Consider the following 10802-nt stretch of genomic DNA (forward strand, 5'->3'; position numbering starts at 1 on the left):
TTTTTTTTTTTTTTTTTTTTTGGTGGCAGAGTCTTGCTGTGTAATTCAGACTAGCCTTGAACTCACTATAATAGTGCGTTTGAACTCAGCAGTTCTACCTCAGCCTCCAGAGTGATGGGGTTGTAAGTGTGCGCCACCACACCCAGCGCTGTTTGTTTTTTTTAAAATACAGTACAGGTTGGCCTCAAATTTGAACTCCTCCTGCTTCAGCCTGCCAACTGCTGGGTGTGTGCCATTGCCACTGAGTCAGTTTGCATTTGTTTTGTAAGAGAAAATCATTTATCAGCTGAATTGAGACCCATTCTCTATTAGGCTTTACTTTTACTATTTGATAGGGCATTTTATCCTAGCTTTGTTTTTACAGAATGTTCTCTGATATTTTTGCTTATTTATATTTCCAAGTTCCTAAAGTTCTACAAAATAGCTTGTTATTTTTATTACTGTTTTGGTGGTATTGGGAATTGAACCCAGGACCTTTGCATTGAGTTATTTACCACCACCCCCACTTTAAAATTTTGAGGCAGGGTATTGCTAAATTAACCAGGCTTGACTTGAATTGTGATCTGCTTCAGCCTCAGAGAATGTTAAAATTATAGATGTGCACCCATACTCCTGGCGTTAATGTTTTCTTAAGGTCCTCTGAAAATAAAAATACAACATTTTACAATTTCCTTTTATTGTAACTCAAATTTCTGAGAACTAAAACATCTAATTATCTACCCTTGGGTTCAAACTTCAGGCTTCTTAAATAAACATCTGGGAAGACCTGAGACCTATTGGTGCCATTTTGGGTCGTATAAAAAAGTAGAACTGAAACATACTGACATTTACACACGTTCAGGCTATACATTCAAGCTACACAGATTCCTTAAGATTTGTGCCTAAATTGACTGTCATAATTATAGTTATTCCCTATTCTAGCATTGTCAGAAGGATTCCCATCCATGATATAAGCAGAAACTGAAGGTACATTTGAATATTTGAATAGTACTTTTTGTTTTGTTTTTTGAGAAAGGATCTTGCAGGCTGCCCTTGACCTCAGTGTGTATCCTGGACTGGCCTTGAACTTGAGATGATTCTCCTGCCTCAGACTCCCAAGTGCTGAGATTATAGGTGTGTGCCACCATTTCTGGCTTGAATAGTATTACACTTCTTGATTTACTCCAGCATATTTTTTTCAAAGTGGGAGTATCTGGTGCTTATTAGAGATACCAATTTTGCCAGCTCTTCTCTCGGCACAGATAGTCCCTGAGCTTCTCTCCTCCTGTAGGGAGAGCTGCCCGCTTCTCTTACAAGATCCTTTTGCTTCTCTCTCGTGTTTGGTGAGCCTTCAGTATCTTTTGGGGAATTTTGTAGGACATCTGAAAAATCTTCAGGGTCAGTGTTGGGTTAAGCTTTTGCAATAGCCCAAGTATGTTGAACCCTCAAAATGTTACTCCAAGGCAGCCTGGGAAAAATTGCCTAATCCAAAGAGAGTAAAAGCTGGGCATGGTGGCTCATGCCTGTAATCCCAGCACTTGAGAGGCTGAGGCAGGAGTATTGCTGTGGGTTCAAGACCAGCCTGGACTACAAAGTGAGTTCCAGGTCAGTCTCAGCTACATAGTGAGATCCTGTCTCAAAAAAACCAAAATAAATAAATAAACAAACAAAGAGTAAAATTCCAACACATGGTGGTGAAATGAGCCCTTGTTACTGTTTTTGTTTGGTTGGTTGTTTGAGACCAGGGTCTCACTATGTAGTTCAGACTGACTAGCCTTGAACTCACTCACTATGTAGTAGATGAGACTGGCCTTGAACTTGGTGGCACAGTTCTTCCTTCTTGAGTGCTGGGATTATAGGTGTGTGCCCCTGTGCCCACCTCTTGTTGCTGTTTTAATGGAACTATTTCCTCGTTCTTTTCTAGTTCATTATTATGTGCAGAAATACCACTAAATTTTTTCATATTAGCTTTATAGCGAACAACTGTAGTAGAATTATTCTAATGATTTTTGCTTAAATTTGATGCAGAATGGTATACAATTTAGGTAATTTTTGTAATTCTCATTTTTTAAAAAAGTAAATATGTAATAAACTATTACAAGCAACTGAATTAGTGCCCCTTTGCTTTTTAGCTAGAAGACTACTAGTGTTTAAAGCTTGTTCCAATCATGTTTAGAAAGTTTTTTTTATAAAAATGAATAAGATTGGTTGAATTTTATAAACCATAGAATCTGTTACTAAATGACATTTGCAGGTATTCTGGTAGTTTTGCTGTTTTTTAAAACTTGCGTTCTCAGAATAAAAACTAGCCCCCCCCCTTCATTACCGGTGATTGAATTCAGGAGTGTTATGTCATTAAGCCACATCTCCAGTCCACTCACCCCTTTTTTAAATTTTGAGGCAGGGTCTTGCTAAGTTGCCTGGCCTGGCCTGGAACCTGGATTCCTCCTGCCTCAGCCTCCTAAGTAGCCGGGGTTACAGGCACTACCACCAAGCGCAGCTATTTATCATTTTAAATAAATCTCTTCAGTTATTATTTAATTGCTTCAGTTTTAGGGTTTTCATATAATTATTTTTTAATATAATTATTTGTAAGCAACATTGCCCTAGTTTTCTTTTTAAATTTTATCAGTTTTAAGACCTGAATAATGTGTTTTCCGACAATAGATTAGTATGCCCCTTTTTTTCTTATAAGCCTTTAAATTCCTGTGTAAAGCTGTTGGGTTTTGTTGCTCTTATGAGAATAAATGTGGAGTAGTTAGGAGTTTTTGGTACTTTGGTCATTGTCTTCTGTTACAGATTTATTTATTCATGCTTTCTTTTGTCAGTTTAAGTCTTTAATATTTTTATAGCATATTATCTGTTGGACTTTGTTTAAATTTATTAGTATATACATATATGTGGTTTTCAGTAATAATTCTGATTGCTTATTTTAGCTTTCATTATTTCTCATTTGTAACTTAGAGTTTTTTCTTTTCCTGTTTAATTTTTAAATTTTTAATCAGTTTTTCGAGGTATAATTACCAGTAGTAAAATTCACTCATTTGAAGTGTATTACTTTAGTGAGTTTTTTAAAAAAACATTGTTGTGAAACCACCACCACAGTCAAGATTTAGAGAACATTTCTTTCCATCACTCCAGATAATTCCCTGGTTTCCCTTTACTGTTAATTCCCTCTTATTTCTAGGCCCTTGGCAACCACCGTATGCTTTTTGTCATTATAGTTTTGCTTTTCCAGAATTTTATGTAAGTGGGATGTACAGACTGTAGACTTTTGAACCTGGTTTCTTTGAGCTAGCGTCGTAGTTTTTAAATTGCCTTTGTTGTTGGGTGTAACAGAAGTTTTTCTTTATTGCTGGTAATGCTGCTTGGCACAGACATATCACAGCTTGCTTGTGTGACTGATTGATGGAGACTTTCTCATTTTTGGCCATTATAAATAAAGCTACAGCGAAGTACAAATCTGTGGCCACACAGTTTTATTTCTTTTCGGATTGCTGAGTTATATGGCATATATCTAATTTATATGTCCCCTGAGCAATTTGTGCGCCATTCTGATATCATTTGCTTCATTCTCATTGCTGGACATTGTTGATCTTTTTAATTTTAGCTAATGGTTGTGTAGTGAATGGTATCTCATTGTTGGTTTTAATTTGTATTTACATGATTATTGATGTTAAGCATCTTTTTATATGTTTGGTTGCCGTTATTAGTATGTTTCTGTTGAAGTCTTTCATCTTTTTTCTCGTTGGTCATTTATCTTATGTTACACAGTTCTTTCTATATATTTTTTTTTTGTTTTGTTTTGTTTTGTTTTTGTTTGTTTTCTGGTTTTTTAGTTTTTTGATATAGGGCCCCATTATGTAGTTGAAACTGCCCTGGAACTCACTATGTAGCCCAGGCTGGTCTCAAACTCACTATGAGCCTCCTGCCTCAGCCTCCCGAGTGCTGGGACTACAGGCGTGTGCCCCCACGCCTAGCTAGTTCTTTCTGTATTCTAAGTGCAACCTGTCAGATGTATGCTTTGCAAAAGATACTTCTCTGTGACTTGCCTTTTCATTTTAACAGCATTTTTTGAAGAGGAAATGTTTTCAAAAAATTTGATGTGATCCAATTCATCAATGATTGTATATTTTGTCTCTTGAAAACTCTTTGTCTAAACCAGGGTCATAATTAATCTTTTCTCTGTTTTGTTCCAGAAAGTTTATGTCTTTTGAATGTCCTTCATCCATTTTTAGTTTTTTGGTTTTTTGTGGGTTTTTTTGTTTTGCTTCACATATGGTGTTCATGTACTTTCTTGGATGGGGGTCATTCTCATTTTCATATGAATATACAATTATTTCAACACTACTGGTTGCAAAAACTGTTCTTTTCCAATTGAAATACCCGCACCTTTGTCAAAAATCATTTGACTGTAAACATTTGGACTCCTTTCTGTGGATCTCTGTCTTTATCTTTACATCAATATTGCACTTCCGTGATCACTGGCTTTATAGTAAGTTTTTGGTGCTGGGGATTGAATGGGGCCTACCACCTGAAAAGTACACATTATATCACTGAAGTACACTGTCAGTCCCTATAAGTCATAAAATTGTGTAGTGTATATAGACCCTACAAGTTTGAACTCCAATTTTTGTTTTTGTTTTGTTGAGATAGGATCTCATGCCGGGGATTTAGCTCAGTGGTGCCGCTGCCTGCCTCACAAGTACAAGGTCCCAAGTTCAATACCTGGTACCCCCCAAAAAAGTTTGTGGAAATAGTGTCTTGTTATGTAGTTTAGGCTGGCCTCAAACTCAAGACAACTGCCTCAGACTCCTGAGTGCTGGGATTACAAACAGGCATGTGCCACTATGCTTAGTTTGAATTCTAATTTTAAAAGTGTTCAGGCTTTCCATTTTAGAGTCAGCTTTTTTATTTTGTTGATTTTATTTATTTAGTGGTACGAGGGATTGAACTCAGGTCCTTGTGATTGCTAGGCAGGTGGTGGAACCGCTGAGCCAAACCTCCAGCCCATGCTTGTTGATTTTGCATTAAAACCCTAATGGAATTTTGAAGGGGAATTTGTTGAATGTGTAGATGAATTTGGGACCTGCTATATCTCTTGATTTGTTTGGACTTTTATTTTATCACAGCAGTGCTTTGTTTTATTTTTGTTATTGTTGTTGTTGTTGTGTGTTGGGGTTTTTCTGGTACCAGGGATTGAATTTGTTCTTGTGAGGCAGGCAGTGGCACTACTGAACTAAATCCCTGGCTCAGCAGTTATGTTGAGTACACAGTGATTCAACACAGGTAACAGGAATGAGCACTGAGGTACTGGGATAAACTGATGACACAGTTCATGAAACTTATTTGTCATTCTTTTCAGAGCATTAAACTCATTACAAGAAGTGTTTTCAGTGCATAGTTTTATATCTGTGCTGCCAAGACATAAAAGTAGGCTTACCAATGCAGGTGAATTGTAATGAATGCTGAGTACGTCACAGAACTGCAGTCAAGTGCAACTATAAATAATACTGAAAAAAGTTGACCATTTGACCAGTGGCTAATATTTTTCAAGGCATTCAATTAGCTTATCCTCTGCGGTTTCTAAGCTATTCACATTGACGGTCATACTCATTGTAGTGCTTGTAGCCACGGAGGGATAAAACCAGTTGTTTTGGTTAACATAAACGGGAAGGCATTCCTCAGCTTGTATGTAAAAGTAACTGTGTTGAACACTCTGGCAATCACTGACAAGCTGCTTAAATGAATAGTGTCTACCTCATTCATTGTGTTGGAAGGGCCGAGTGGAAAGGAAAAAAACAACAAAAACCTAATACTATTCCAGTGGACTGAGCTGGAAAAATGAAAGCCCCTTACAATCCAGATGACACTTGACTGTCATTTTATAACAGTTTTCCTTCAGATGAAACTACTACATTGCCTTCTACTTTTTGTCAAGTGTTGAGCAGTCCTTAATATTTTCCAACTCATTTAACTTACTACTTGTGTTTAGTACAAATTTGTGTTTAGTGTAAAAATTTTTTTTCCTGGTATTGAGAATTGAACTGAGGACTTTGTGCTTGCCTGGCAGGCTCAGTGCCGCTGAGCTACATTCCCACCCATGTAAATTTCTTTTTAATGGCATCTTTAGAAGTAACATAAATTACCTTGCTTTTTAACGGTTCACTTTCAGGAGTCCAGTCTTCTTTTTAGACTCTTTTGTTTCATTTGTGGCATCGTACAAAGCATATCAGCATTCATTCAGAGGTAGCAGCGTCACAAAAGATGTATGAGGTCCCTCTGTAGTACCATCAGTGTCACCTACCAAGACCTGCTTTACTTTACAATTATTTGTCTTCTGTCATTGCTTAAAGGGAAGAGAACCACTTTCTTTCACTTTTTGATCTCCTCTTGTGTATAAGATTGCATTACTTTCATATCATTGAAAACTTTGATGACTTTATCATCCACCGTAATTCCTAAGTGCTTGCATTGTGACTATGGCAGCAGCTTGGGTGCAGTCTCTGTGGCACTGGCAGAAAGAGAGGAGGGGCAGGCCTAGACTTACTGATCTTTAAACTGTAATCACTTTGTTTCTTTCAGTACTGTGTTGAAGCTCTCTTATTAGGTACACATATTTAGGATTATATCCTTTTGCGGAATCTGTACCTCTGTTATTCTGTAATATCCCTCATAATATTCCATGTTCCAAGCTCTTATACCACTTTAGCTTAGTGTGTGTATAGGAATATTCCATCCTTTTCCCTTTGATCCATCTTTGTCTATTTAAAGTGTTTTTTGTACATAGCATGTGGTTGGGTTTTGTTCTGTTTGACAATTTTCACCCTTTGTTTAGGGGGTTGAGGTTGAACTTTAGGGCTTCATGCTTGCTAAGCATGTGCCCTTATCATTGAACTACGCACCCTAAGCCAATCTTTGCCTTTAAAAAAAAATTGGTATTTGTTTTATTTGTTCTAGAAGGGCAACTGCCACTGCTGAATTATCTCAGCTTTCATTGGTCCAGAACATTTTGTCATATTTTAAACCTATGTCAGTGGGTATAGAATTTTCTACTGTGCTGCATGGTTTTACACAAGAAATCTGCTTGCACTTTTATCTGTTTTTCTGTGAATAATGTGTTTTACTTGTAAATGCTTGGAAAGTTTTTCTTTTTAACCTGTGGAGCATAATACTAATTTTGTCATAAAGGTGCAGGTGAGTCTAATATTCGTATTGATGAATTAATTTTAATTTTATGAGGTCTTTTTGTTTTTGTTTTGAAACAGGGTCTCACTATGTAGTTCAGACTGGTCTTGAATTCACTGGGTAGCCCACACTGCCCTCAAACTCAGCAATCCCACTAACTCAGCCTCTGAAGTACTGGGATTACAGGCGTGCACCACCACCATACCTGGCCATGAGTTGTATTATATTAAACAATGTGTACTTAACAGGAAAAAAAATCCACAAAGATAAAGTTTGGAGTTTTTAATATTTATTGAATGTTTATAAAACATCAAATTTTTCAACATTGACTGTTTTTTGGTGAGCAAAGTCTAAAAAAGAACACAAATTCTTGCTTTTTAAAAATTTTATCTATTTATTTATTTTGGTACCAGGGATTGAACTCTGGACCTTGCAGTTAAGAACAACGCAGGCAGTGGCACCACTGAGCTAAATCTCCAGTCCCACAAATAAATTCTTATATGAAAATACCAATACCATTTCATTAAAAAAAAAAAAACTTCATTTAATCACACCTAAGGCAGTCTGTGCACATGTAAAGCATATACTTATAGCACACGTGTTTTACTTTCCTTGCATTTTTCTGTAAGACATACTTTACATATCATTGGTCTTGCTGTTTTGGCAGGAGTTTCTTACTATGTTATACAGTGTAGTTGACGGGAACATAAAATACCAAACTTCAATTCTTACTATGTATTATGTGTTTAGAGTAGACATCAGCATTTTCACACCAGCTGTGTAATGCTTACAAAACTTAAAAGATAACATCAGAAATTCCTATATGAAGTACAATGAAAATACTAACAGAAACTGTACGACCAAAATAAACTTTGTGGGCCAGGGATTTAGCTTAGTGATTTCACTGCCTCCCTCACAAGCGCAAAGACCTGAGTTCAAACTCCAGTACCAAAAAAAGGAAGCTTTGCTTCAGTTGTCACACATGACAGTTGCATGTTCCATGCACATGTCTCCCTTATACTGACATCACATGTGCTTAGCTTGTCTTTCTTATGTAGCAGGCCATTCTTGTGTCCTCTCTTCCTGTTTTATCAAGAATTTCCTACTATATTGTACAACAGGCACTTAGCAGTGAAAGAAGGTTGTCAGTAAAATATTTTAGTATACGTGCTGCCAGAGCAGCACAAGATATAAATAAAATATCAAATATGTAGACTGCTTAGACTAGACATCAAAACTTGTTTACAAAACCTGAGATAACATCAAAAATAAAAACCCATGTAAACTACAATGTGAAGACAAACAAAAGTCTACCACAGAAATAACTTGTGCCTCACCTGTCACACCCAAGACAGTCTTCACACATGACAACTGCATGTGACACAGGTATTGCTTACACTGATAGCACGTGTTTGGTTTTCCTGTTCTTTCTTGTAGGACACAGCTGATACCTTTGGGTTCTCCTCTTGTTGTAGGTCTTTGTGATGCTTCATGTGCCTGTTCACTTGTCAGCTTGCCAGTGTGCTCCACAATTTTTTTGTGTAGTTCCCTGGCCAGAAACATTTTGTTTTTCCTCTGTTGTAAATGATATTTTGTGAGTTCTAGTCCCAGTCTTCTAAGAAAATTTCTCTGTGGTATTTTGCGCTTGTTATTTTCTTTGTAAACTCAAACTATTTATGCTACACATATTTAGGATCAAGTAAAACACAACCACTGGCCAACACTTTGTGTGAAATGACATCATAGTTGCATAACACATCAATAATATCTACTACACCTTTGGTTTTGTTGTAGGAAGTTTCCATCTCAGACTTCTGTTTTGTTGAGGTTTCCCTATCAATATTTCATCATGGTGAAATGTTGACATCAGCGGTACTAGTTTGTTTTTCTTTGCCATGTATGAAACCAATGTAAATCTTCTGCAATCTAGAGATTGTACTGTACAATTCTCCATTTTGAAATTGCAATATCTCATTTGGAATTTCTGCTTTGTTCCTGTATACACTTCCTGTGCTGGTCAATATGTGCTCTTTTAGCAAGTGTAACATCAGTTGGAAAGTGGTAAACCAATTGTCAAATGTCATATTCAGATTAGTATGGAAGATGAGTCATCATTCAGTTTATTACTGTACAAATAGGGACTTGATGGCTGAGTTCCAGGATAAATATCTAAATTGAAAACCTAGTCTTCATATCTACAAGGGCATTAGTTTTCATGCCATATTTTGATCCATCACTTTTCCATAAGTCTTTTACATTCCTGATTACTATGAAAAATCCCTGGTAAGTACGGCAGACTGGTGAGGTGTAATAAATACATTTTTAAATATGGCTATTGGTGCATACAGAACATTTTACTTGCATTTCAGCCTTTATGTATTTTGCATCATCTTTGTATTGCATTTCATCTGTTACAATTTCCAACACTGAATGGTAATGCTAGCATTTTGTCCAATACCTTTCACTCCTGCCAAGGCCTTCATTATATCTTTGGACCTAATTCTGCCATTGAATTGTTCCATCTAGTTGTGTGGCCATTTTGCAACATTTAGACCAGTCAAATATGTACTCACATTGCTATTTTCTTTGTCATCTGAATCAAGATCTGTATTCTGTATTTGTATCAGTTGATTCTTGCTCCGTTTCACTGTCACAGGAACTTTGGCTCACATTTTCTTCATCATCTATGCATGAGTAATCCAATGATTTATTTTTTTCCAGTACTTGGGATTGAACTCAGGACCTTGCCCATGTAAGGCAGGTGCAGTGCCACTGAAATAAATCCCCAGCTGATGATTCAGTTTTGACCTCCTCCAGAACTTGCAGATCTGGGTTTTAATGTGCCACTGTACTGAATTGGGCCAATTCTACCAGAAAAATCAAAAGAAAACTTAAAAAAAGAAATCCTTAAAAAAAGCAACATGGGTCTGTTGGACCTTCTGTGATGCTTAGGTAAGCATATGCAAAACCAGTTAGCCAGAATATAATGTGAGTAAAAATCCCATTTTGCCACTTTTGCACACATGCACACTCCTTGCCATTTGTCATACCAAGTAGGTAAACACGTAGTTATTTCCTATATCCCTCAGGGAAAGGTACTGAAATGCACAGTCAGCTACTGTTACACTAAAGTACAAATTTACAGTAGAAAAGTAAGGGATGGCTAGTGTCATGCTTGGCGTAGTTTCAGTATGCCTTGGGTTTTATGCTTCTGTTTGGGACTTGAGTTGCTTGGTTCTGTTGATTTAGTTTCATCAAATGTGTGTGATTTCAGCTATTATTTTTTCAAATACTTTGCTCTCCATCCTTCGTGGACCCTAGTTCACCTGTGTTAGATGACCTGTGCTTGAGACCAGAAGTGGTTCAGAGTTTGGTGGGATTTAGAATACTTACATGTATAATGATATCTTGGAAAAGGAACCCATATCTAAGGTATGGAATCCTCTTGTTTAATGTACACCTACAGCCCGAGGACAAATTCATACACTACTTTTAATAATTTTGTACATGAAACAAAACGATCAGAAAGTAAAGGTGTAGGGCCAGGGATTTAGCCCAATGATTCTGCCTCCCTTGCAAATGAAAGATCCCAAGTTCAATCCCCAGTACCAAAAAAAAAAAAAAAAAAAAAAAAC

General features: G+C 36.8%; 1 protein-coding gene and 1 pseudogene across 1 annotated transcript in view; one reads left to right on the plus strand and one right to left on the minus strand.

Annotated features, from left to right (window-relative positions):
* Sppl3 (signal peptide peptidase like 3) overlaps positions 1-10802 on the plus strand; it is a 126963-nt gene that overhangs the window by 24694 nt on the left and 91467 nt on the right. The gene's annotated exons all lie outside the window — the stretch shown is intronic.
* On the minus strand, positions 5865-6435 carry LOC104848266 (annotated as a pseudogene).

This window comes from Fukomys damarensis, unplaced genomic scaffold (genome assembly GCF_012274545.1).
Source record: "Fukomys damarensis isolate Sample0158 unplaced genomic scaffold, DMR_v1.0_HiC HiC_scaffold_12, whole genome shotgun sequence".
NCBI classification, from domain to species: domain Eukaryota; kingdom Metazoa; phylum Chordata; class Mammalia; order Rodentia; family Bathyergidae; genus Fukomys; species Fukomys damarensis.